This window comes from Macrotis lagotis, chromosome X, assembly GCF_037893015.1.
Source record: "Macrotis lagotis isolate mMagLag1 chromosome X, bilby.v1.9.chrom.fasta, whole genome shotgun sequence".
NCBI classification, from domain to species: domain Eukaryota; kingdom Metazoa; phylum Chordata; class Mammalia; order Peramelemorphia; family Peramelidae; genus Macrotis; species Macrotis lagotis.
This window is the reverse complement of record NC_133666.1, coordinates 702,140,219-702,167,906: the sequence shown is the minus strand read 5'-3', so window position 1 is coordinate 702,167,906 and position 27,688 is coordinate 702,140,219. Positions and strand designations below refer to the sequence as shown.

Here is a 27,688-nt window from a genome sequence, read left to right as displayed (position 1 = left end):
ATGCGTGTGAGTTGATGAGTACTGCATTGCATTGGACTATTGGGAGAAGCCTTGGATAGCATTAGGAATACAAGAAGATGGGAGGGCTGGTGCAAAGAGAATGAGTTTCCTTTTGGAAATGGAGAAGTAGCAACAGGAGAGAATAATGTCACTAGAATCTTGAAAAGAGAAATAGGAAAAAAAGGGGAGACTGACAGTGTCAAAGCCTGCAGAGAAGACTAGAAAGATCAGAATTAGGAATAGCCATTAAATCTTAGCAATTTTGAGAAGTTGATCATTTTCTTTTTTTGTTTGACTATTAAAAATACCCAAATTATATAAAAAGGACAATTGAAGAAGGATGCTATCTGTACTTGGAGAAAGAACTGAGAATTAGAAATGTATATAGCATATTTCCACATAGATATATCAGTTTGTGTCTACTGGAGGTCATATATTGGACAGAGGCCTGGAAAGAGGCTGAAAGAAGAAAAAAGAAAATACAGGGGAAAGGAGTTGAACAGAATTTGGAAAAGATTACCCCTATCTGTTAAGCCATGAAATGAAGGAAAGATATTGGAGAGAATCACATAGGGATGCATGGATCAAGTAAGAGTGGTTCGAAGATTAAATTGAACTGGGTTTATTTGTTATAATATGAAAATAGTCAGTGTGGAAGAGTGAGATGTGTTAAAAAAAAAAATATGGAGGAACCAGCTGAAGATTATTCCAAGGTAGTTGAGGTTTGGAATGAGATTACTTGCACATGTGGCAGCTAGGTGGCAAAATGGATTAGAGAACCTTCTCTACAAACAGGCGGGCTGGAGTTCAAATTCAGCCTCAGATATTTGACAGTTAGTAGCTGTGTGACCCTGAGAAAGTCACTTAACCCTGATGATCTCACATCTAGGGCCATCTCCAGGCTTTTTGATATCTGTTTGACCACTGGTCCCAGATGCCTCTAGAGGAGAAAGTCAGGCTATCGATTTGGCATAGCACCTACTCTGTAAATTCAATTCAATTGCTTGTCATGATATCAGCTGCCTGATGTCTTGTTAGGGAAAGGAAAAAGAAAAAGAAAAGGAATGACAACATTTTTCACATGTAAAAGGATTTTTTTTTTTAGCAAACATAAGAATAATCTTCTCATCTAGTATGGGATCAAAAAGGAGAAGAATGCTTTTGATGTCTGTAAGATGAGGTAGATAAGATACTTCTTGAAAATGTACAGGTTTTTTTTGTTTGTTTGTTTTCTTAGGTTTTTGCAAGGCAAATGGGGTTAAGTGGCTTGCCGAAGGACACATAGCTAGGTAATTATTAAGTGTCTGAGACTGGATTTGACTCCAAGGCCGGTGCTTTATCCACTACGCCATCTAGCTGCCCCAAATGTATAGTTTTTTAAAATTCTATCTTTTTTTAAATTATATATTATGAATGTTGTTCAACAATCATCCACATGGATATTGGTGTAACATAATTTTCTTCCACTCTCCCTTCCCATCTCCCTGCCTGATCAACGAACAGTCTAGTGAACATAGTACATGTACATCTGTGTTTAAGATATTTACATATTAGTCATTTTCTGTAGGAGGAATCGTGTTTGTCTTTGTCCTTCATTTTGGAAGAAGACCATGATATCAGGGGGGTGATGCCACGACAAGCCCATGAATTGCATTTGAGTGAGGGGGTGTGATGCCAATTCACCAGCCTCACTTTCTCCTACAGAGACATCTGGGTTTAAGCTCATGGCTTACATTGTGAATGTCATGGAAATGTCATGAGAATGCCTGTGTCACAGGTGGAGTGGATGTTTGTTGGGCTTACATGCGCAACTCTTTATAAAGTAAAAGATGCTCAGGATATAAGCTAGTGCCATTATAAACTGATTGTTTCTGTCCATGAAAGATTCAAGTATGGCTTTTTTTCTGGGGGAGGGGATAACTAATTAATGAGTTTAGGTTCTACCAGTGCCAGGAAGGGGAAATACACATATGTGAGACTATACTGTTGGTGTATATTTGCTTTCTTGTTTAGTTCTTTCAGAAGAGAGCAGATGTGAAATAAAGGAGTATATTGGAAAACTAAACCTTTCTCTGAAAGAAACTCACAAGCAAAGAATCATGAATGACAGTGCTTATAACTTCATGTGGAAAGAATTCAGCATTACACATCAGAGAACTGGAAACGGAGAGTAACCTCACGATTTTAATCCATGGGGAAAGGTTTTTAATTAAAGGACTCTCTTGTTAAACAACAAAGAATTCACGTGAGAGAGAAATTTTATGAATGCGGAAAGGCTTTTACAGGAAGGGCCCATCTTACTGTACATCAGAGAATCCATACTGGAAAGAAACCTTATGAATGTGATCAATGTGGAAAGGCTTTTTCATTGAAGGAGACTCTTAGGAAACATCAGAGAATGCACATTGGAGAGTAACCTTATGGATGTAATGAGTGTGGAAAAGCTTTTAAAATAAGTCATATCTCACTACACATCAGAGGACCCACACTGGAGAGAAGCCTTATGAATGTAATCAGTGTGGAAAGGCTTTTACATGCAAGTCATATCTTACTAGACATCACAGGATCCACACTGGAGAGAAGCCTTAGAAATGTAATCAATGTGGAAAAGCTTTTAAACGAAGGGCCCGTCTTACTGTACATCAGAGAATCCACACTGGAGAGAAACGTCATGAATGTAACCAATATGGAAAGTCTTACACAAGCAAATCACATCTTACTATACATTGGAGGAGCCATACTGGAGAGAAACGTTATGAATGTCATCGATGTGGAAAGGCTTTCACACGCAAGTCATATCTCGCTACACATCAAAGGATCCATACTGGAGAGAAACCTTATGAGTGTAATCAGTGTGCAAAGACGTTTTCCCTGAAGTCCAATCTCAGTAGACGTAAGAGAATCCACACTAAAGAGAAAAGTCATGAATGTAATCAATGTGGAAAAACTTTTGCACGAAGGGTCTGTCTTACTGAACATCAGAGAATCCACACTGGAGAGAAACCTTATGTAATGAAGGTGGAAAGGCTTTTTCATTGAAGGAGACTCTTAGGAAACATCAGAGAATGCACATTGGAGAGGCGTCTTATGAATGTAATGAGTATGGAAAGGCTTTTAGAAGCAAGTCATATCTTACTAAACATCAGAGGATTCATACTGCAGATAAACCTTATGAATGTAATCTGAGTTTCTTAAACTAGCATTGTGATAAAGAACCTACCTTGATATTCTCAAAAACACCTTCAGAATAAGAAAAAACTATTAGTATTATGGCAACTGGAGGAAAATATTGATTAAGAGAAGACACCAGAGTTTGTACAATGGAGTACAATTTCAGACAAACTAGGGGGAATTTTATATCTCCCACAGGCCACTGATAAGACCTTTAAAAAAATTACGTAATATCTATTGTTCCCAAAGGTAATGGATCAGAATAAAATCTCATGCTTCAGGTAAATACAAATGTCCCTTTTGGCATTCTTCAAGTCACACTGGATATAGCAATAGCAACAAAATAAGATTTAGAAGGATCACAATGGAAATTGCATATGTTCATGGTTAGGATAGGTTATAAAATAATAATGAAAGGGAAAGGGAAATGCAAAGATTGAAAGTGTAAATTGTCTAGTACCCATGGACAAAGCATATCCAGTCACATAGTCTGTATTCTATTCTCAGCTTCTTGGTTTTTGGTAAAGATTCTCATTCTGAGTTCATGGCCTGAAATATAAATGTCATAAAAATGATCGCCTTGTGATGGTGTTGTTCAGCAACAGGTTCCGTGTTGTCTCGTTCAGCAATTATTGTCTGCAGTAACTTTAAACGGAATTTCTTTTTCTATCTCTTTTTTTGTTTGTTTTTTTAGTTTTTGCAAGGCAATGGGATTAAGTGGCTTGCCCAAGGCCTCTCAGCTAGGTAATTATTAAGTGTCTGAATCTGGATTTGAACTCAGGTACTCCTGACTGCAGGGCTCGTGACAGATGACAAATGACAAGATAACAATTTAACCAAGCTTGAAAAATGAGTAACAAAATTAATTCGGAGCAAAAAATGTGAAGGATAATAAGGAAACTGCTGAAAGTGGAGTAGCTCTACCAAGCAAAAGCTATACTGCAAAGCAGCAGTCAACAGAACTGCCTAGTACTGGGTAAGATATAGTGATGGATCCATGGTTTAGGATAGGTTCAAAAGAAACAGTAGTAACTGACTCCAATATTCTACTGTGTGACAAACCCAAAGACATTAGCTTCTGGGGTAAGGACTCATTATTTGACAAAAATGTTCAGGAAACGGGAAAACAGTCTGGCAAAAACTAGGCACAGACCCACATCTCACACCCTAGACCAAAATAAGGTCAAAGCGGGTACAGGATTTGGACATAAAGGATGACTGACACCAAAGACCAGTCAAGTGATCAAGAAGCACTCTATCTGTCAGTTTATGGAAAGGGGAGAAATTTATGACCAAGCAAGAAATAGGGGACATTATAAATGGCAAAATGGATGATTCTGACTATATTAAGTCAAAAAGGTTTTGCATTAATAAAATCAATGCTGTTAACATTATAAGGAAAACAGAAAGCTGGGAAAGAATTTTCACCGCTTGGAGTTCTGATAAAGCTCTCATTTCTAAAATATATCAAGAATTGCATCAAATTTTTAAGGTTACAAGTCATTCTGCAACTGATGGTCAAAATTTATAAACAGACAGTTTTCAAGTGAAGAAATTAATGCTCGAAATTGGGGCACCTAGGTGACCAGAAATAGCAATACTAGGCCTATGTCCAGAAGAAGTTATAAAAATTGGGAAAAGACCCGGATTTTCTAAAACATTCATAGCTGCTTTTTGTAATGGCAAAGAATTGGAAATTCAGGGGCTGTTTATCCATTGGGGAATGGCTAACGATTTATAGTATGTGAATATTATGGAGTGTTCTTGTAATGATTGGACTCTAGAGGAGGATGGAACAAATTACAGGAAATTTGTACAACATTTATGCAACATTCTAATGCTGAGTAAAGTGTTCAGAAGCAAGAGAACACTGTCCATATTAACAATAACATTGTGAGTTGACAAACCTCGATGGATGCAGCTCCTCTCAGCAGTTCAGAAAGCAGGGACAACCATGGAAGGAAGAAAATGAAGCAAAACAAAATCAAACCAAAAACCCTACGGAATCTGAATGAACTCTACTGTCACTGATGATTTTCTTTCTCCCTTAATCCTAATTCCTCATATAGGAAATGATCAATCTGTAAACATGTTAAACACGAATGTGTATGTATGACATTCAGCAGATTGTTCACTGCTGAGGGGAGGGGGGGTAGGAAGTGAGGGTGAAAGGAAATTATGTAAGTTAACAGTATACAGATGCAAATGGATGAATGTTGAAAAAAACTTCAAAATGTTCATTATTGGAAAAAGGAAGTGAAATATCAATTGAAAATTTAATATAAAATAAAAGAAAGAAAATGATAGCCCTGCCTTTGTCCCAGGTTTCTGATCAGTAAGTTAAAGTATCCTTGGGAAGTAAGATAATGACATTGAAAGAGAAAGTAAATGAGTTTTTGTACTGCCTATAGAGGGAAAGTATCAGTTTGTCTATATGTAGGGGTGTGTGTGAAGTATCATGTCTTTGTATGTTTCTTTTACAAATTGCTTTTAGAGAGACCAGACTTAAAGTGAAAAAAAAAACTATATGGCTATGTCTTTTGGTGGAAGGAACTCCTCATCATCCTCAACTCCCCACCGCCACCCCAGTGTCCCAATGAAGAAACATGAGGCAGGGAGATGGGAGATGGGAGAGATTGGCACAAAGGTTCTTCCAAACATGATTTTGAGTGGAAAAAGCTTCAGTTTTACTTCTTGAGTGTCTCTGAGTAAAACAATGCTCCCAGAAGGGCATTTGCCCATTCTTCATCTTGTCATATCTTTGCTAATTTGGTTTGAACCAACAGAGTCATTCTCTCTACTTGCCCTGAAGACTGAAGGTGATGGACTGGGGGGGGGGCACTTCCTGTTAAGTCCCTACTGTGTGGACAAATCTTTGATTATTAATAACTTTCCATTAAGTGGCCAAGGGAGAAATCAGGAAGAGATTCCTTTGAAAGAGATTTTGCTCACTTCTTTAGCTGTAGCCCTGATGAATGAAAATGCTTCAGTTCTCCCACTGAGCTGCCAGGATCAAAAGAGATTTAGATCCCATGCATTTGAGCAGATCTAAAAATGTACCTGTAGTCAAGGGAAATGGGAAAATCCCCAGGAATGACCTCCTAGGACCCAGAGGATTCTCTCTTTTGTTTGTTTTGAAGACAAGAAATCCAATCCCAAATCTCCTTTGGCCTCTTGAAACACAGCAGAAGAAAATTCTTCATTTAACAGGACACATCATACTGAAGGGAAAATATTCTCTTCACAAAGTCCTTAAGGTTATATCAGGGAAAGTCTGGGCACCTTTCTGGTCCTGGCACCAACCAAGGACTAGTGGATGTGGGTCCTTCTTTAACATAAGTTTAGAGGAAGAAAATGAGAAGAAAAGGAAGCTGAGCAAGGAGGACATGGCCAAGAGTGTAATAGATTCAGAGGTGGGGGAACGGGCAGAGGTTAAAGGGCAGCTAATTTTTCTACCTGGCTCCCTCTCTCTGGGCATCACAAGGCATGGCAGAAATAGCTAACAAGCATCAGGGAGGGGGACAAGCAATCCACTATCAACAGGGGGCTAGCAACCCATATTTTTTTCTAGAGTTGTCTGTAGCAGAAGAAATTAGAGAAGCCTATTTAGAGCCAGTGTAAAATTAACAAAGATTTTTTATCCAAGTAGGAGACTCCAGCAAGGGCTACTAACTGAATGTGGAAAGACTGAGCCTCTATTGCGTCAAAGTCAGAGCGGCAGTCATTCTTGAGGAGCTCTCACACAGAAAAGGTGATGGGGCTTATCCAATGGGATAGACAGGACCAGTCTGAGAACTTCAACCTGGAGGGCCACCTCTGTCGGTCAAATGCACAATCCAAGGCTTGGACAGTCAGAGCGTTTAATAGATTCAATGTGAGTGTTCTCAGATACAAGTAAATCAAATTCATGGTATGTAAGCATTTGGATGAACAAAATGTTTATTTTCCTTTTAACAATAAAGCAATTTCAGCCACTGGGGTCTTGGATAAGTCTTTGTCCCCTTGGACAAGTTCTGACACTTTTCACCTTACAAAGCAGGTTCAAGATTTCCCCAGAAATAGCCCACTGTACCTCAAGAAAGCCCTAGGGATCCACTTAACCTGAGGAGTAGGCAAAAGGATGGAGGGCCAAGCCAAAGTGCTGACCCAGCAGAGGAGGCCCCTCAAATGGCATTCCACTAGTCTACAGGCAGAGATGCTCCTCACTTACACCAAAGCCCACCCCTCCCCTCCCCTCCCAGAGCCAACCAAAGAGCTACTTAAATTGTAAGGAAAAAAATAGTCTTGCCTTTTGCCAATTAAATATTAGAGTTGTACATTGTACAATTGTACATCTCAAGGAAATCATGTGTTCCATCAGAACCCTTGTCCTGTACTGATGAACTGGGGTCAGTTAGGTGACTTTGTAGGTAGAGTACTGATTCCAGAGTCAGAAAGAGCTGAGTTCGCATCCAGCCTCAGCCACTTACCACAAGTGTGAGTCTGGCAAGTAATGACTTTTTTTTGCCTCAGTTCCTCATCTATAAAAGGATCTGCAGAAGGAAGTGACAAAACTGTATCTTTGTCAAGAAAACATTAAAAGTATTTAAGAAGCCACAGACAAACCTGAATAATGACAACCCAAGCACTGATCCATCAGTTAGTGATTTCCTTATCTTTTGATTGTTCATAGGAACTTTGGGAGATGGGCCAGCTCCTTCACTGAATTCAGGAAACTGCCAGTGTTCCTTCTCCCTGAGGTGTGATAAGTCTCTGCTGTTTCATGCAACTGGAAATCAGATTTCCAAGTGTTGATGATTTCCTGTTTATTAATTGTCCTCCAATGAGAAATTAGTTTTAAAGTTTGCATGCCCTTGCCTAAAGGGAAGGTACCAGAGCAATCCCTTGCTGAGTTCCCCACGTCCTACATGGAAATGGCGCATTCACAAGATCCTTTGCTATTTCCTCAAAGAGTAAGATGTTCATTTTGTCCATATTAAGGGAAAAATGACCAAATAAAGGTGATCCATGTAACCCTGCTCTCCTCCAGCCCAATTCCTCATTTGACCACATCCAGATTAGAGGCTGACTTTCTAAGTCCAGTCACATGGCCATCCAGAAGGCCAACAACCCAGAAGGAGAAAGACCCAAAGCAAAAGACCACAGACCGCGGTCCAGCTGAGAGCCTGCAGGCCCACGGCCGGGTGTGCTCGCTTCCATTCAGGGCATCTCTGCCTTCTCCGCCCCAATGGCCTCTCCTGCCCCTCGTCCTCATCCCTCCCCTCCCAGCCCCACGGGAAGGGCATCGTGTCTCCTGGGGGAGGGCCCACACGACAGTGCCCACGGGAGGGCCCGGATGCACACTGCCAGGGCTCCCAAGATGCACCTGGGCCCCGCTCTGGGAGGGGGGAACCGGAGGGGAGGGGCTGTCTGAGAGGAGCAGCTTGGAGGGGGGCGGGGTTTGTGGTGGGGGCGGAGCATGGGAGTGGAGAAGGCTTGGCACGTGATGGGGGCGGGGCTCCGGGAGGCGGGGCCGATTGGTCCCCGGAGTCCGGGTCCTAGATGTGATTGGAGAATCCGGTGGAAGAGGGCGGTACTTTTGGGATTGACACCCGCCCCGCGGGGCTGCTGGGTACCAGGAAGTCTGCGCTGCGCCTGCTCGGCCTCCCCGGGAGCTCGTTCTGCGCCCGCGGGCTCCAGGTAGGGCCCCTCCCCCCGTGGAGCCCCCCCGACTCCTCCCCATTCCCCAGAGTCCTCCGCGCTGCCCCCGCGGCCCCCCGCGGCCCCTCCTGCCTCGGTCTCCCCCAGCCCCGTGCTCTGCCCCCCGCGGGGCCGCGGCCGGAGCCCCTCGCTCCCGGCCCTCTCCTGCCGCTCCCGGGCCCGCGGCCCCTCCGTGCCCCGCACCCGTGCCCCAGGGCCCGGCCCGGCCTCGGGTGCCCGTTCGTGGCCTCCGCCCCGGGCCGTGGCGCCAAGCGTGGGCCGGCATCGCCCTCTGGGATTCCCCAGGATCTTCCCGAAGCCCATGGCCGGGGGCATCCTTCGGCATGCCAACGTGGAGCCCACCCTGGGGGGCTGCCGGCCCTGGAGCACAGGCCGCCCCGGAGAGTTCACGGCCACCACGTCCCTGAGGCTGACAAGGTTCCCTGGGCATCCCCATGGCAGGCATGGCGCTGATGCCCCCAGGAAGTGGGCCTTGCCTCTGCGCACCCGGGGTGCCCCTTGCCTGAAGATGTCTGGGTCGGGTACTAGCGGCTGCCACACCCGCATAGGACCGCGGCGGGCCGGGCGGGGGCTGACATCGGACAGCCAGGAGGTAGAGCTTAGAAACTGACTTCTGATCAGAAATCGGCTGTCCGAGAATGTCCATTCCGTCTTAGAGAATATGGGGGCAGCTAGGTGCTGCAGTGCACATAGTTCTGGCCCTGGAATCGGAGGACCTGGGTTCGAATGCAGCCGCAGACACTTAATACATGATTAGATGTGTGACCTCGGGCTAGTCACTCAACCCCATTGCCTCAAGAAAAGAGCAGTTAAAAATAAAAAGCAAGCACGCAAAAAAGAGAATATGGGCTCAGACACAACATTGCAGAGAGTGCAACTCCACTGGGTTGGACTCTGTTGGAATGCCAGGCTTAGGCTTGCCCAAGAAACGATTTTATGGAGATCTCAGACAGGGAAAGTGCTCCCGTGGGTGTCACAAGAAGCCCGGGACACCCTGGAGGCCTCATTGGAGAGCTTTAGAATTGATTGTACAACTTGGGGGACACTGGCCAGGACCGCCCAGCATGGCGTGCCCTCATCGGGGAGGGGGCTGCCCCTTATGAGGAAGGCAGAATGGGAGCAGCTCAAAGGGAAGGTGACCTGTGTGTATTTAGAGTCCCCACCCCAGGTGCCCTGAGGGCAGGACCAGGGCCTTTGTAACTCCCATTGAAGCTTACCCTTTATAAATCTCTGGGGGCCAGTCTCCTGCCCTAAAGAGGAGGCAGGCTTCCTCCCCCAGCCTCCTCCAGATCAGTCTGCAGAGGGCCAAGGTCTGGCCCAAGCAGGTCCTAAAGGTTGACAAATAGCAGTCTCACAGTATGATCCCAAAGTAGTCAGCCCAGGACTAAGATTATGGGCTGGGGATGTTGGGTTTTTCTAAGCAGAGGTAAAGAAGGGAGGGAGGGACTTTGCAGGTGTCTCTAGGCTGTCTCCTGGCTATCCGAAAGGCAGAGTATTAAAACCTCTCCTGCTTAGGCATAAGTTGTGATAGTAAGAACTCTGGCTGTTGTTATTTTTCTGAATCTGTGAAGGGTGGGAGAAGCAGGACCCCAAGGTAGATAAAGACCTGCAACAAGATGGAGGAACTTGACTACATGGAGTCACTTTGCTCCTTGCTACCTACACAGGGATCCTGGATTCGAGGGAATGGCCCCTGGGTGCCTCGGACCACCACTTCAGGTGAGTGCAGTCTCTCCTTTGACTAGAGCAAGGACAGGCATCTATGTGGTACAGTGGATAGAGCACTGTCCTTGAAGCCAGGAGGACTGGAGTTCAGGTTCAGCTTCAGACACTTGCCACCCAATAGCAGTGTGACCTTGGGCAAGTTTCTTAACCCTGATTGCCTATGAATCCAGGGATTCATATCTGGCCACTGGACCCAACGGTTCTGGAGGTTTAAGGGAGGATACGGATTTAAAACTGCTCCCCTCACTCACATAACAATTTATGTCATTCATTTCTAAGAGAATGAAGAAAAACCTCCAGATCAAGGTGAGTAACCCAGTTCATTTCTGTAGACATAGGGGAGGGGAGGGGGTCATGAAGCTGACTAAGCCTTCCTATGGATCATTTCCTCACCAAAAAGTAATTTTAAATTGAACCTAATAGTAATCACAGTACCCTGTTCTCTTCTTATTTTTAAACTGTTTCATGGGGCTCTAGGGTCTTGATTACTGAAATTGGGGTCCTTACTGTTTGTAATTAACTTCTCTCATTACAGTGAAGGACCACTTCCCCTCATGAACTGGCTTAGTGCCTGCCTAGTATTGTGTGTACACACACACACACACACACACACACACACAAACATACAAAGTACACAAACATGCCTCCCCACCCTCACTGTGATTATGAGTGGTCTGAAAGAGGTTATACATGTGCAGTGCTGCAAATCATTTCCATTTCAGTCATTCTCTACACATGTCATCTGGCGTGTCATTTATTATCATATTATATTGTATTAACCTTATCTTATATTGTCATAATATTCCCTCACAATCCCACAAGAGTTTGTTTTGCCGTCCCCAGTTGACGGGCATCCTCTTGATTTCTCAGATTCCACGAGAGATGCTATAAATAATTTTGTATAATATGATCTTTTTCCCTTTTAAGAAACCGTCTTTAGGCTCTAGAACTGGGAGTGGTGTTGCTGGATCAACAGATATGCAGAACTCTATAGCCCTTTGGGGAACTTTCCAAACTGGTCTCCTGAATGGTTGGATCAGTCCACAGCTCCACCGACAGTGCATCAGTGTCCCAGTTTTCCACTATCACTTCCAACATTCCTCATTTTCCCTTTCCGTGATAATATCCAATCTGATGGATGTGAGCTGGTATCTTAAAGTTATTTTCATTTACATTTTTCTAATGAATGAATTATGATTTAGAACATTTTTCAGATACCTATAGAGAATTTTGATTTTTTCTGAACACTGCCTATTCATATGCTTTGATGATTTCTCAATTGGTGAATGAGTTGTTTCTTTGCAAATCTCACTCCTCTCTCGAGTAGAGAAATCAGGCCTTTACCAGAAATATCAGTTACAAATGTTTTCCCTACTTTCCTGCTATCCTTTTAATTTTGTGTTGCATTAAAGCTTTTTAAATTTATGTAATCAAAGTTGTTTATGTTAGATTTTTGCATTGCTCTTTTTTTTGTTGGCCTAATTTTCTTCCTGTTACCCCTAAATTTATTAATAACCAATTCCATGCTTGCCTCATTTGCTCAGTAATTTGCTTTTCGGAGCAAACTATGTGCCTATTTTGACCTTCTTTTGGTAGGAAGTCTGAGATCTCGTTGATGCCTAATTTCTACCCTGCCAGCAGCTTTTTGTCAAATGACAAGTTTTTGTTCTAAAAGCCGGGATCTTTGTCTCTATTATCTACTAGAGTACCAATATGTTGGAACATGTTCTATGTTAACATGTTGGAATGTGTTTCAATCTATTCTGATCCAGCACTCTAATTTTGAGTCAGAAGTTGTTACTAATTTTCATTTTATAAATCAGGTTGAGGTCTAGAATGACCAGACCCACTTCTTTCACATTTTTCATTGATTACCTTGATATCCTTGACGTTTTGTTTGTCCAAATGAACTTGGTTATTATGTTTTCTAATTTGGTAAGATAGTTTATTAATATTTAATTGTGTTGACATTGAACAATACATTAGCTACGTAAATTTGTCAATTTTTTTAAATTGTATTTCTTTTCAATGAACAAAAAAGATGACTTCAATCATTTAGGTATAAGTTTATTTTGTAGTAATTTTCAAAGACTTCCTATGTCTACTTTGATAATACTCTCAGGTATTTTAGACTGTCTTGTTATTTTATTTTTTTTTAGGTTTGTTTTTATTTTTTTTGCAAGGCAAACAGGTTTAAGTGGCTTGCCCAAGGCCACACAGCTAGGTAATTATTAAGTGTCTGAGACCGGATTTGAACCCAGGTACTCCTGACTCCAGGGCCGGTGCTTTATCAGTTAAGCCACCTAGCCGCCCCCTGTCTTGTTATTTTAAATGATCTGTAACAATATAGAATAATATTGTTGACACATAACATAGTTTTCCTAATTTTCTCTTTTGATTAAATCTATTTTAGTTTAAACTTTTCTGAGACCATGATTCCTGCTCCTGGTTTTTGGGTGTTTTTTTTTTTTTAAACATAATATATTCACCTTCTGCTCTTTATTTTTGTGGCATGAAGATCTCATTTTGTGGGTCAATTCATCTCATTCACCTTTTAGGGTTTTGTTTTGTTTTTTTGCGAGGCAGTGGCCTTAAGTGGCTTGGCCAAGGCCACACAGCTAGGTCATTATTAAGTGTCTGAGGTCAGACTGCGCCCCCTAACTCTTCACTCATTCACCTTCTAAACTCTAATTACTTGTATATATTTTCCTTCTCCCAATTTTTCCTCACTACCCTTCTCACTCTAATGCCCCTATCCCTCCTGTTTCCTCTGCTTTACTTCTACCTACTACCTTGCCCTCCTGATCTTTAATGTATTCATCCTCCCAGAAGCCTCCATCCATTATCCTTTCCCTAATCCTTTCTCTTCTTCTCTTTCTTTTTTATCAACTTGGAAGTCTATATATAAAATTTTCATATATATATATATAAATATATATATATAATTAATCTATTTATACATTATGTATTTGTAATATAAAAATATGTAAAATTTTTGAAGTCTTTGGTATATATGTATGTATATTTCTATGTGTGTATGTAGTATCCATATATCTGTGTGTGTATGCAGGTATACATTACTATATTAAGAATTATTACATTGAGAAATGTAATTGCATTACAATCTCAATTACATTGAGAAAACATGTTTTTCACCCATTACCAATGAAAATAAGGAACCTACTCTATCCACCTTCCCCAGATTACTTTCTTCTGCATCAGTTTTTCCATTTATACTTCATGTTTATAGCATAATTACTTCTTTTTTTCTTTCCCTTCATAGTTTTGTTTATTGGAATCATTCCATCATGCTCAGGTCAACTCAAGCCTGTCTTTGAAACTACACAAATAATGGCAACAGTCTAGGCATACTCCTAATATTTTCACACATAAGAAGGAAACAATTTGATCTTTTTAAGACCCACATGATTGATCTTTAATGGTTATCTTAATTTACTCACAGATGGTATTTGTCAAATTTCCCTTAAGTTCTGGGGTTATTGAAGTATTGGAAGTTCTTACATTTCCTTTCTTTAATACTGAAGATAGTTTGTTGGGAAAGTTATCCTTTGTTGTTACCCCAGTTCTTTAGCTCTATGCTATATAGTATTCCAAGAACTAATGTCCCTCAATGTAATAGTTGGTGGGTCTTCTCTAAAACTTATTGTAGCTTCAAGATAATTAAACTGGGTTTGTTCTGGTTGCTTCCAATACTTTTTCTTTAGCCTTGAAAACTTGGCTCTAACGTTCCTGTAAGTTTACTTCATAGAATCTCTTTTGGCTGGTGATTGGTGGATGTTTTCATTTCTTCTTTGTCTTCATTTTTGGGAACTTCAGAACATTTTTCCTCGTTAATTTCTTGCAATGTTGCATCAAGATTCTTTTTCTTTAATCATTATTTTCAGGTTGTCCGAGTATTATTATTTTATTTCTCCTGTTTTCCAGAATGGCAGCTTTTCTGATCAAATTATTCACTTTTTCTTGTTATTATTTTGGTATTTTTTATTTTGTTTTATTTCTTGATCTTTTATAATGTTGTTTGCTTCCCAGTGTTGAATTCTATTTTTTACGAAATTATTTCTTTTCCTTATGTTTTTAATTCTTTATTTCAAGTTTTTTTGGTTTTCTCTTCATCATTTTCTCTTGGTTTAATCTTTTCTCATTTTACCTTGATCTCTCTTAATTGATTTCTTTGTTTTTTGTTTTTTTTAGGTTTTTGCAAGGCAAAAGTGGCTTGTCCAGGGCCACACAGCTAGATAATTATCAAGTGTCTGAGACTGGATTTGAACCCTGACTCCAGGGCCAGTGCTTTATCCACTGTGCCACGTAGCGTCCACCCCCACCCCCCGCAATTGATTTCTAAACACATTCTTAAATTCTTCCAAAAGGGCTTTTTGTTCTAGGAATGATTTGAAATTTCTTATTGAATAAGAAATTGTTATTTATGGATGCAACCCCACTCCTTTGCTCTTTAAAATGCAATGTTCTAATATCTACAGTGTTGTTAATACAGAAGCTGCTAGGTTTTGTGAAAACCTTATTATTTTTCTACAGTATTCAATCCCCCCCCCCCTTTGTTTTAGAATATTTTTTCTTTAACCCAGGAGTTTTGAACCTTGGCTATGACATTCTAATAAATGTTCCTTCTCCTATTAGTCTGATCAGCCACAGTCGGTCACAATGTACTTTGACTCAAACATAGTGATGTCATTTTGGTCCTCTTCAATATTGGAAAAAAAAGAACCGACCAAATTTTCTTCCTAGGGTTTTTTTTTCAGTTGGAGTGGAGTTTTTGTTTCTACCTTGCTTCTTGGCCTAGAACTTCAGGGCAATTTTCCTTAATAATTTATTGTAACATTGTATCCAGATACTTCTTTTGATCACAGTTATCAAGTACTTCAGCAATTCTTATATCATTTCTTCTTAATCTGTTCTCAAGATTAGTTGTTTTCTAATGAGTGGTTTCAGATTCTCTTTTATTTTTTTCTGCTTTTTTATTTATCTTGGTGTTTTATAAGTTCATTCAGTCTCCCTTGTCCAATTCTTGTTTTCAAGGAGTTACTTTCTCCTTTAAGATTTTATATCTTTGGGGTGGCTGAGTCGCATGGTGGATAGAGCACCACCTCTGGAGTCAGGAGTACCTGAATTCAAATCCAGCCTCAGACACTTAATAACTACCTATCTCTGTAGCCTTGGGCAAGCCACTTAACCCCATTTGCCTTGCAAAGAAAAAAAAAAACCTAAAATAAAAGATTTTCTATCTTTTTCTAATTTCTTAACTGTTTCTTCAAATTTTTTGATTGTTTTTTTCTGTTAATTTTTCCTTGTCCTCATTTGATTTTAAAGATTCTGTTTTTCTCCCGAAGATTTTCTTTCTCTTTTTCCCATTGATTAAGTTTTTTGATTATTTTCTTGATAAGTTTTTATTTTTTTCTAAGTTTTTAGATATGATTTGATTTTTGAATTCTTTTTTACTTTCATCCAAAATTTCTTTTTTGTGTTTGTGACCGTTTGCCTTTATGCTTTAGGGTAATAGTTGCTTTCTTTTTAAATCACACACTCTTCCACTGAATATAATCCTAAATCATCCTTTACAACAAAGGAATTTCAGTGATTGGGTACTTTTTCCTTGGCTTATTCATTTTTATCTTTCTTTGACTTTTTTATTTTTAGCAGGTTAATATTATTATCACATTTTGACTCTGGAATGTGAATGTTGTTACCCTAGCCCTCAACTCTTCTTACTACTCTTTACTGAGTCCTCTTTGGGGGCTCACATACTCTTCTCTTCCTTCACTCAACCCCAGCCACACAGTCCCCAAAATGTTCTTGCTCCCTGCGGCGTTGACTTCTCCTCTCCCATCTCCAAAGCTGGGGTCATGTCTGGACAGGACTGCTAGACTTGACTTCCAGAAAGACCAGGGGAGTCTTTCAGTTGTCCCCCACTCAGAATCTGCTTTGTTTTAGAGGAAAGTTTGTGAGGGAAAAGTGGCTGACATGAAAGTTCTTGAGGTCCCCACTGCTTCTCTCAGGGTCTCCTGTTGGATGATCAGTGCAGGTTTCCACTTCTCTCAGGCCAAACCTCATCCCTTTAGATTTTTCTCTGAGTTCTCTCAAGTCGTCTTGTAAGGACTTTATCCTTTTGCTTTTGTTGCTCGTCCTTCAGTTCATGTTGATAATCTATCAGTTTGTGGAGGAATTCTGGATGGTCTGCACATTTCTGACCTATATCGCCATGTTCTCAGGATTCCCTCCTATCAGTTCTGATGAGGAAGAAGTTTCCCATCACCTTCTGTCTTGCTCATGTATATATCCACTTCATACCTCACAGGTAGACTACAAACCTTTTCCCAGATTCCCCAGAGTGAGGCATAATATTCTAAGGAATTTCTCAGTTTTGTTGTAACTAAATCATAAAATGCGTTTCTCCATATAACCTCAGGCTCTTAATGACCTTAGGTTTTAGAACTGATAGTAAATCTCGTATAGGGTATGACTTCTGGGCAGATCCCTTCTCCGTGTTTCCGCTTCTATCTAGAAGTGAAAAGGGCTGGGCACTTTACTTCTCAAGTCTTTTATCTCTACACCTGGTGACTTTTGATGGTCTAGGAGTTGGTGACATTCAAGGATGTGGCTGTGCACTTCACCCAGGAGGAGTGGAGCCTCTTGGACCCTCCTCAGAAGCAGTTGTACAAGGAGGTCATGCTGGAGAATGCCCAGAACTTTTTCTCTGTGGGTAAGGACCTTTCCCCTGGTAACCCTAAGTCTACTAGCAATGGGAATGTCTTCATTCCCTACTGTGGAGGGTTTGGATTTATTTAGGGGGGGGGGGAAGGAAGGTGTAGGTCTTCTGCAATTTTATCCTTAATCTTTTTTACATCTTGTCCTAAAATTCTCACCAAGATGGTGGGAAAGAAAGGGATATTACCTGTTTTAACCTGCTGCTTGCCAGATGCTATGAGGAGGGGTTTCTTTACCATATTGTGTTGCTTCATCCTGAAAATTACCTTCCAAGTTAGGTGAATATTATTAACCCCATTTGACAGTTGAATGAACTGAGGCAAATGGAAGTAAAGTGATGTAGTATGGAGCTAGTCAGTGTCTGAGACTGGATTTTGACTCTGACATTCCTCAAACTGTGCCCAGGCCTCTCTATACTGTACTATCTAGATTACTAGAAGATGGAAAGTGTGTGCTGAGTCCATCCTTCTATGAAGAAGTTTCCCGAAGACCAAATTTCCTCATCCCGACTTGCTGCCATCAATTTCTCCCCCACGTCTCCTTAGAGCCCCCATAAATAACTGCTCTGAGATTCTTCTTCAGGAGCACTTGGAACCACCCTGTCTTCCTTTCCTATATGCTTCTGGCATTGCCAGGACAACAGACTGGGCAAGAAAGAGTATTTAGCACAACTATGGACTTTGCTAGTAGAGAATCCCACCTGTAGAGGCTAAGACTTCCCAAATGAGCAATGCCCAAAGTTTCTATATGGTTCAGGGCCTGAGGAACAGGGGAGAATAATTGGGCAAAATATTCATGTTTTCTAGGCTTGAGACTGGTTTTGTACATTGACCCTTTTTACCCCATTTTGAAAGGTTTTTACACCAGAATGAACCGGGGGTGGGTGGGGGGGTGGTACACCTAAGGTAAGGGGAGAGGATTGGCCCATTTTGCCAAGCAATACATCCTATTTTGTGTTCCTTGCATTATATACACTTAATGGAGTGATCCTCAGAATGCATCAGCTCTGTGTTTACTGCTCTTTCCCAGTGAGATCTAAATGTCACATTTCTCTTCATTTTTATCCCCAACTGATTTCCCTGCCCAGGCCTTCCAGTTTCCAGGCAAGATATCATCTGTTATTTTGAGTTAAGGGAAGTTCCATGTATGCTGAAGCAGGAAGGCCTGAGCAGCCACTGTACAGGTGAGTGAAGTGAAAGCTGGCATAGGACAGGTATAATAGCCAGACCTCCGTGTGGCACAGGGAGGCAAGGATTGGCTATGGGGCCCAGAACACCTGCCTTGCGTTTCTTTTTCAGATATTTCCCAACAATGCCTTCTTGGGTTAGTCACTGAACCGTTGAATCTCTTCCTCTATATGTAAAACAGGGAAGTTATATTCCATGGTCTTTGAACTTCCTTCCAGGCATCAATCTCAGATCCTAAAAGAAAAGGGCATAGGGAGTGAGTTGAGAACTGAGAATTGTTTTGAGAATGCAAAAAGGGGATAGGCTAATTTCTTTGGGCTCTTTCCTCAACCTTCTTCAAGTCAATGAACATCTAAATGCCCATAATGGCCCAGTCCCCGTGTAAAGCACTCAACACATCAATAGATCTAAGTGGCTTTCCCTGCTCCCATGCTACTTAAAATCTAGGGGGCAGAAAAGTCAACAATTACAGAGAAACCCATGATGGACAGGAGGGAAGTGGAACTAATTAAGAGAGGGAAGACCCCAAATTTAAGGAGGACTGGAAAAGGCTTATGGTGAAATATCATCTCTAGTTGGCCACCAGGGAACCCAGGGAGAGAATTCAAGGAAGAGAGTTGGTAAGGGAATAACCATGGATTCTGATGGTAGAACATCCTTTCCTCGGAACAGAAAGGAGGGCCATACTACTGGATTCTAGCATATAAAGAGGAATTAGGGTGAAAGAAACCCGAAAGCCTAGAGGAGGGACTGGAGGTAACGTGCTTACCATTTGCTGGGGAATCACGGGGGCTTGGTGAGAATGTGGTTTTAAGGTCAGGTGAGAAATTTAGGAAGACAAATGTGAGAGCAGAGGAAGAATTAGACTGGGGCTTAACTTGAGGCAGCTGGACCAACCAGTGAATGAGTTTAGGTTCTACCCAGTACTGGGAAGGGGAAATAAACATATGTGACTATATAGATATACATATAGATATCTATATGTATATCTATATATATATATATATATATTTAGTGTTTGTATATATTTGTTTTATTGTTTAGTTCATTCAGAAAAGGAAATCAGACTTGAAATGAAATACAATATTGGAAAACTAAGCCTGCCTTTGAAGGAAAATCAAAAGCAAAGGATCATGAATGACTGGGCCTGTGACTTCATGTGGAGAGAATGCAGCATTACACAAGACAGAGTCCAAAGTGGAGAGAAACCTCATTATTTTAATCAATGGGGAAAGTTTTTTTCATTGAAGGATTCTCTTGTCAAACATCAGAGAATTCACGCAGGAAAGAAGCTTTATGACTGTAATCAGGGTGGAAAATCCTTTACTACCAAGATGAGTCTTACTGCACATCAGAAAAATCACACTGGAGGGAAAGTTTATAAATTTAATCAATATGGAAAGCTTTTAACATTGAAGTCCAATCTCAGTAGACCACAGAGAATCCACACAGGAGAGAAGCCTCATGAATGTAATCAATGTGGAAAAGCTTTTACACCAAGGGCCCGACTTACCGTACATGAGAGAATTCACACTGGAGAGAAACCTTACGAATGTAATCAATGTGGAAAGGCTTTTTCATTGAAGGAGGCTCTTAGCAAACATCAGAAAATCCACACTGGGGAGAAACCTTATGAATGTAATCAGTGTGGAAAGGCTTTTACATGCAAGTCGTATCTCATTAAACATCAGAGGATCCACACTGGAGAGAAACCTTATGAATGTAATCAGTGTGGAAAGGCATTTTTATTGAAGGATACACTTACTAAACATCAGAGAAGTCACACTGGAGAGAAACCCTATGAATGTAATCAGTGTGGAAAGGCTTTTACAAGGAAGTCATATCTTACTAGACATCAGAGGATCCACACTGGAGAGAAAACATATGAATGCAATCAGTGTGAAAAGGCTTTTTCATTGAAGTATAGTCTTATTAAACATCAGAGAATCCACACTGGGGAGAAACCTTATCAGTGCAATCAGTGTGGAAAGGCTTTTACTTTCAAGTCATATCTTAATACACATCAGAAAATCCACACTGGAGAGAAACCTTATCAATGTAATCAGTGCGGAAAGGCCTTTTTATTGAAGGATACACTTATTAAACATCAGAGAATTCACACTGGAGAGAAACCTTATGAATGTAATCATTGTGGAAAGGCTTTTACAAGGAAGTCATATCTTAGTATACATCAGAAGAACCACACTGGAGAGAAAACATATGAATGCAATCAGTGTGAAAAGGCTTTTTCATTGAAGTGTACTCTTATCAAACATCAGAGAATCCACACTGGAGAGAAACCTTATGAATGTAATCAGTGTGGAAAGGCTTTTACAAGGAAGCCCAATCTTACTAGACATCAGAGAAGCCACACTGGACACTAAACTTATGAATGTAATCAATGTGGAAAGGCTTTTACAAGGAAGGAGAGTCTTATTGCACATCAGAGAATCCACACTGGAGAGAAGCCTTGTGAATGTGATCTGAGTTTCCTAATTGAGCATTGTGAAAAGGACACAAAAACAGTGTATCTTCAGAATTAGAAAAAGAAGGGCAGGCAGGTGGTGCAGTGGATAGAGCACCAGCCCTGGAGTCAGGAGTACCTGAGTTCCAGTCCGGCCTCAGACTCTTAATAATTGCCTAGCCGTGTGGCCTTGGGCAAGCCACTTAACCACATTTCCTTGCAAAAGCCTTTAAAAAAAAAAAGAATAAGAAAAAGAAAACCGTTAGTATTTACGGCAACTGGAGGAAAGCACTGGATTAAGAAAAGAAACTATAGTTTGCTCAATGGAGTACAATTTCAGGCAAATTGGGGGAATTTTGTATCTCTCACAGGCCACTGAAGAGTGCATTTTCAGCCTACATTGAGACCACTGCAGGTGACAATCAAGGACCTCCCCTTGAAATGAAATAATTCTGTCTCTTCTGACTTAATGATCATGGTGATGACAAACAATTCCAATAAACCTGAGGTAGAGTAGAACTCTTGTTTAAAAAAGAAAAGCAGCCACTACTTTGTTAGTAAGGGAATTTCTAATATCCTTCTATAAAGCTTCCCGAAGCGTGACCCTTCATGGTTTTCGAAAGTCAAACTAGAGTTCATTTACTCCTGGGGAAACGTGGATTGGAATCCTGGTACAACCAAAGTGACCTTTTCATTTGACCTGTTCACCTAAAGCTAAAAGCTACCAAGCGAAAGAAGACTTTTCCAGGGACTTTGAAAGAGTTTAAGAAGTTACAGTCTCTTGGGGCAGCTCGGTGGTGCAGTGGATAGAGCACAGGACCTTGAGTCTGGAGGACCTGGTTTCAAATTTGGCTTCAGACACAGAGGAGTTCTTATCTCCACACATTTCAGACTTTCAGCTAATGATATTGCCCTTGTCTCCATGATAAGTTCAGTTCTTTAAACACTTACATAATTTCCTCCACTTACCAATTTCTATTCTTTTCTACCCTTAAATTGGAGGCAGTTCTTTGAGCATTTCCCAATTATGCCCTCTAAGAGTTGCCCCCCCCCCAAGAATTCATTTAGATTTAGCCTAAACTGTTTATGCGCAAAGCTTTGTCCTTTTGTTGACTGGATTTTATTTTGGACAATTAGGCCTGGTGCTCTTGATATCACTAATGCAATCTCTCCTGAAGGAAGACTGTGCTTTATAAAATCTATGCAAAGAAACTATTATCATCGAATTAAATCTGATTGCCTCATTTGTCTTTATAATTTTCATTATAGTGTTACCTTATTTGTTGTTTAGTCATTTCAGTTTCATTTTCCATCTGGTTTTACTGTTGATGAAACTGAGGCAAATAGGTTTAAGTGATTTGCGAGCATCACATACCAATTAATGTCTTAGAATGGATTTCATACCATAAAGCTGAGTCTTTGATTCTAAGCCTGCTAAATCCAAAGAGTGAGATGGAAATCAGGAGTTGATAAGTTTGGAGATCCTGGAGACTACCTGGGGATGAAGAGTACCCAAATCAGACAGTACCTGAGTGTTTTGGGGGTGGGGGCTTTTCAGTGTTTTTGGGGGGGTACTGAAAGCAAGCAGGATACAGAAGCAATGACAGCAGATATATTTTCTTGTCATACTACTAGAAACATATAAACATATGACTCAGTATACATAGGAGGCTAGACAGAGTGGGAAAATGTTGGGATCTTTGTGTTATGTCTAAACATGTTTCCTGAGATGAAAGGAGTCATGTGTTCATGAGTTTCCCACAGGTTTGAAGGAGAAAATTTACTGATCTTATTGTGCCAGCCACATCTGGGGGAAGGGAAGGCAGTTTTGGGGAGAAAGCAGGGATTTTACAGATACATCAAGATAATTAGGCTAACAAGGGTGCTTTATGAATCTTGTACAAATTTATAGTATGTCTGTGACCCCCAGGGTCAAGCATTTGTGTCCTGTCAGATTATTTTCAGACCCAAAGGCACCTAGCCAAAGTTATATTTCCTAAGGAGTTTATCTGGGTCCAGAAGGATGTCAGGGACTGCTTTCTATATAGGAATTTCACAAACATTGATACTGTACTTCAAGCCTACGCTCTACATCTTACAGGATTCCATCACTGTCCTCAGTCTCATTTTAGAGGACGCTTAAGCACATGAAGCAATTGATGTTCAGTCGTGCAGTTGTTTCCACCTCTTTGTGAACCCAAGGACCTCAACATGTCAGGCCTTTCCATTCTTCGCTAGCTCTCCAAGTCTGTCCCAGTTCAAGTTCATTTATTTCCATGTCATTGGAAATGACAACCTTTGCCTTCCACTTCTCCTTTTTCCTTTGATCTTTCCCGGGATCGGGGCCAGTTCTGATGCATCCTGTCTTTTGATTTTGTGGCCAAAATGAAAAGATTTAATGTCACCCTCTAGTGAATTGCCAGAATTAGTTGCTTGAAATAAGGACAGATTTCATTTTTTTTCTCTATCCTAGGGAATCTCATTAAATCTTCTTCAATAGCACACTCCCAAATCTTTAATTCATCTGAGGCCCTCAGTTTATGGCACATCACTCACAGCTTTGCATTGCTATTGTAAACACCATAGTGTTGACAGTGTCAACTCTTGTTAGCAAAGTTGTATCTCTCCTTTTTATTAATTTGTCCTGAGTGAGTCAGAGATGTTGCCAGTATAGGAGGACCAATTTATTGAATAATTTTCAATCCAAGGAACAGATTTGCAAATTGGAATCATTTCGCCTTACTTTAATGAAAGTAGAAATTATATCCATCACAATTAGTGGGATGTGATGGTGAAGGGTCTTGAGTGATTTTTCTGGGGACAACAATGACGTTAAGTTTTGAGAACTATGACTGTCCAAACTGGACAACACAGGCATCCCAGATTCCTGTGGGAAGGCCAAAATTATTTGTTCTTGGAATATGGCATTATTTTGCTTGGGGAAAGAACAGGTTTTACAGTTTTCTGATTCACTTTACTTCCCAGAGCAGAGTCTGCCTGAGAAAAGGATCTCTAGGAACTCACTTCTTAGTCAATTCATTACGCTGAATGTTTTCTCCCTGAGAAGTTGATACCTTAATTTCGTGTGTACACTCATCATTGATCTTTGAGCCCAAGGATATAAATCTCAAACTGCTTCCATTTCTTCTCCCTGTTTACCAGAAAGTAATGAGTCTTGTTGCCAATACCTCAGTTGTTTTTTTCCTATATTAATCTTCAAAGCAGCTTTTCCACTTTCCTCTTTCCTTCTCATCCAGAAAGCTCCTTATTTTCCCCTTCACTTTCTGGCATTAGAGTGGTACCAGCTGCATATTTGAGACTGTTGATTTCACTCCCAGCTTCCTGAATTCCTCCAGCCTGACAGTTAGACGATGTACTTTGCATGCACGTTAAAGTGGCAATATACTATCCTATCGTACTCCTTTTCAAAGTGTAAACCAATCAGCTGTTCAAGGTTCAGTATTACTTCTTGCTTCATGACCCTCATACACATTGTTCCAAAGATGAGTAAAAAAATTTGGTATTCATCTGTATTGAGAGAACTGGAGTTTGAACAAAAGACCAAAGACAGTTGCCTTTAATTAAAAAAAGGTAATCTTTTTGTGTAAAACAAAAGTTTGGTATTGCTTTCTCTTTGAGAACTTGTCACATTTTGTTGGGATGCACACAGTCCAGGGCTATAGTGCAGAAGTAGAGTTTTTATCTAAAGCTTCATTGATTACTCAATGATTCAACAAATGTTTAACATTTGGTTTCTCCAACTTATAGAACATAGTCATGGAAAAATTCTCACAATAATATCATTTGAGGATTAGTACAATTTTGTGAATTTAATAAACATTCTCTCCATTGTCAGTTGACCATATCAATTCTGCGCAATGAAGGAGTCCCATTTTGAATCAAAGCCAGTGACTACTGAAACTAAGGTGGCTCAGAGGTTTAATAGTCATCCTTAATCTGCCAGTTCAGGTTTATAATTTTTATCATCAGTGGTCAATCAGAGAATAAACATTTCTTTTTGAGAAGTGAACTTCAAAAACCACACCAGTCCCTTGAGAGATCTTAGGTTTTAAAAACTCCTTCCCCAGGGTAGATAGTAACATACTGTTCTTCCATGAAAGGTGTTTTGTCCAGGCTGCTAAAATGAGCTACTTCTTGATGAGACTGGCTGGTGCATGACCATAGTTTTCAGACCTCACATTTTCTTTACTTGCCTTTGTTGAACATACTGTATGGTGTCTTTAGCTGGTGTGAAGATTTCTAACATCCCTCTAGTTTCCAAAAGCACAGTGATGTTGAATGGCAGTTTGTGATTCATTTGCAAGGGACATAGAACATACTATGCATTTAATGATTTGTGGATATATGTAGATGTTGGAGTAAAATCAAAAACCCTTTTCTTTCTCTTTCCCTCCTCTCCCTCCCCCCCTTCCCTCTCCCTCTCCCTCTCATTCTCTTTCTTTCTCAAATTGTTCTGTTTCCCTACTAGGCTTCAGTTTGTATATGTATGGTTAAATGAGGTATATTATTATTCTCTACTTTCTATAACATCTTTTTAAAAATGCATACTCTTTCTCCTCTAGGACTCTGCTCTACAATAGAGGGTCATGAAACCAAAACTTAATTGGAAACTAACTTAATTTTAAAGGAAGAGTAGATCAAACAGGAAATCATGTAAGTATCAATAATTTCACCAAAGAAACTGATAACAATGAGACATCATCCCAAAATTTATGGGATGCAGCCAAGGCAGTTATTAGTGGGAATTTTAGGTCTCTAAAAATGTATACAAATAAAATAGAGAAAGAGGAGATCAATGCCTTGGGTATACATCTAAAAAAACCTAGTAAAAGAACAAAATTCAAGATCTCCAATTAAATACAAAATTAGAAATTCTCAAAATCAAAGGAGAAGTCAATGAACTGGAAAGTAAGGAAACCAATGACATAATAAATAAAACTAAGAGTTGGTTTTATGATAAAACCAGTAATAATTTCCAGTAGGAAAAGCTTCCGTTTTGCTAATTGGCTCTTAACTGAAAGACTCATTCTCTCTACTTGCCCAGAAGACTGAAGGTGAAGGATTGAGGGTACTTCCCATTAAGTCCCTGTTGTGTGGACACATCTTTGTATAGTGATAGCTAAAGATGGCCAGGTTGATTTCACTAAACAAAATAGGACAAATAAGGAAATGATTTCTTTGAAAGGTATTTTTCTCACTTCTTTAGTTGTAAGCCTATTGCTTGAAAATGCTTCAGACCTCCCACTGAGCTGCTTCTACCCGGATCAAAAGAGATTTAGATCCCATGCATTTGAGCAGATGTCAAAATGTACCTGGAGGGGCAGCTAGGTTGCACTGTGGATAGAGCACCAGCCCTGGAGTCAGGAGGACCTGGGTTCAGATGTGGCCTCAGACACTTAATAACTACCTAGCTGTGTGGCCTTGGGCAAGCCACTTAACCCCATTGCCTTGCAAAAACCAAAAAAAAAAGTGTAATAGATTCAGAGGTGGGGTAACGGGCAGTGGTTAAAGGGCAGCTACTTTGCCACCTGGCTCCCTCTCTCTGGGCATCGCAAAGAATGGTAGAAATAGCTAACAAGCACTAGGGAGGGGGACAAGCAATCCAATGGCAATGGGGTTTGCAACCCATATTTTTTCCTAGAGTTCTCTGTAGCAGAAGAAATTACAGAAGCACATTTAGAGCCAGTGTAAAAGTTAACAAAGACCTTTCATCCAAGTGGCAGACACAAGCCAGGACCATTGGGTCACTAATTGAAGGTTGTAAAGACTGTGTCTCTATTGCTCAGACACCAATGTTCCAGTGCCACTTAGTCATTCTTGAGGAGCTCTCGCGTAGAGCTTATCCAATGGGACATCAGACAGGACTAGTCTGACAGCTTCAGCCTGGAGGGCCACCTGTATCTGTCACATTCACAATCCAAGGCTAGGACAGTCACAGAGTTAAAAAAAATTAGAGCATTCAATGTGAGTGTTCTCAGATAAAATTAAATCACATTTATGGTGTGTCAGTATTTATATGGACAAAATGTTTATTTTTCCTTAACAAAGCAATTCCAGCAAGAGGGCACCTTGGATAAGTCTTTGACCCCTAAGACTAAGTTCTGAGCCTTTTCACCTAACAAAGCAGTTTCAAGACTTGACCAGAAACATCTCATTGTACCCCACCAGGTTGGAGGGCAAAAGCAAAATGCTGACCCAGGACTCCAGAGCCCATGCCTTTACAGTGATGATCAATAATCCAATGTTGGGGGCAGCTAGGTAGTACAGTGAGGAAGGCATCAGCCCTTGAGGCAGTGGGACCTGAGTTAAAATCTGGTCTCAGACCCTCAATGATTGATTACCTGTATGACCTTGGGCAAGTCACTTAAGCTATTACCTTGCAAAAAAGCAAAAACAATAGTCCAATGTCTGCATCAATCTGGTTGGATAAAGGCAGAAGCAGAAACCAGGAGTCTTGCAGAAGGACTTGTAAGTTTTTCTTCCATTTCATAGGATCCAGTGAATCTTTGAGAGAAAGAATTTTAAAAAGGGGGAGCAATGTCCCTCACAGCCTGTTTTCATGATGTTGAGGAGCCAGCTGTACCATGGACAGCTCCATTCTCTATTTAATTATAAGTTTGGGCCTATTCAAAAGTGCCTGGAGCCATCTAGGGGAGAGTAATCATTACACTTCTTTTAA

General features: G+C 40.7%; 1 protein-coding gene and 1 pseudogene across 1 annotated transcript in view; both read left to right on the top strand.

Annotated features, from left to right (window-relative positions):
• On the top strand, positions 1 to 22,245 carry LOC141499670 (uncharacterized; annotated as a pseudogene).
• Positions 9,472 to 27,688, top strand: part of LOC141497218 (uncharacterized) — a 54,010-nt gene continuing 35,793 nt past the window's right edge. The window contains exons 1-2 of the mRNA XM_074199866.1: positions 9,472 to 10,590; positions 25,572 to 25,662. The gene's annotated coding sequence lies outside the window, so the exon portion shown is untranslated. The remainder of the gene's footprint in view (positions 10,591 to 25,571; positions 25,663 to 27,688) is intronic.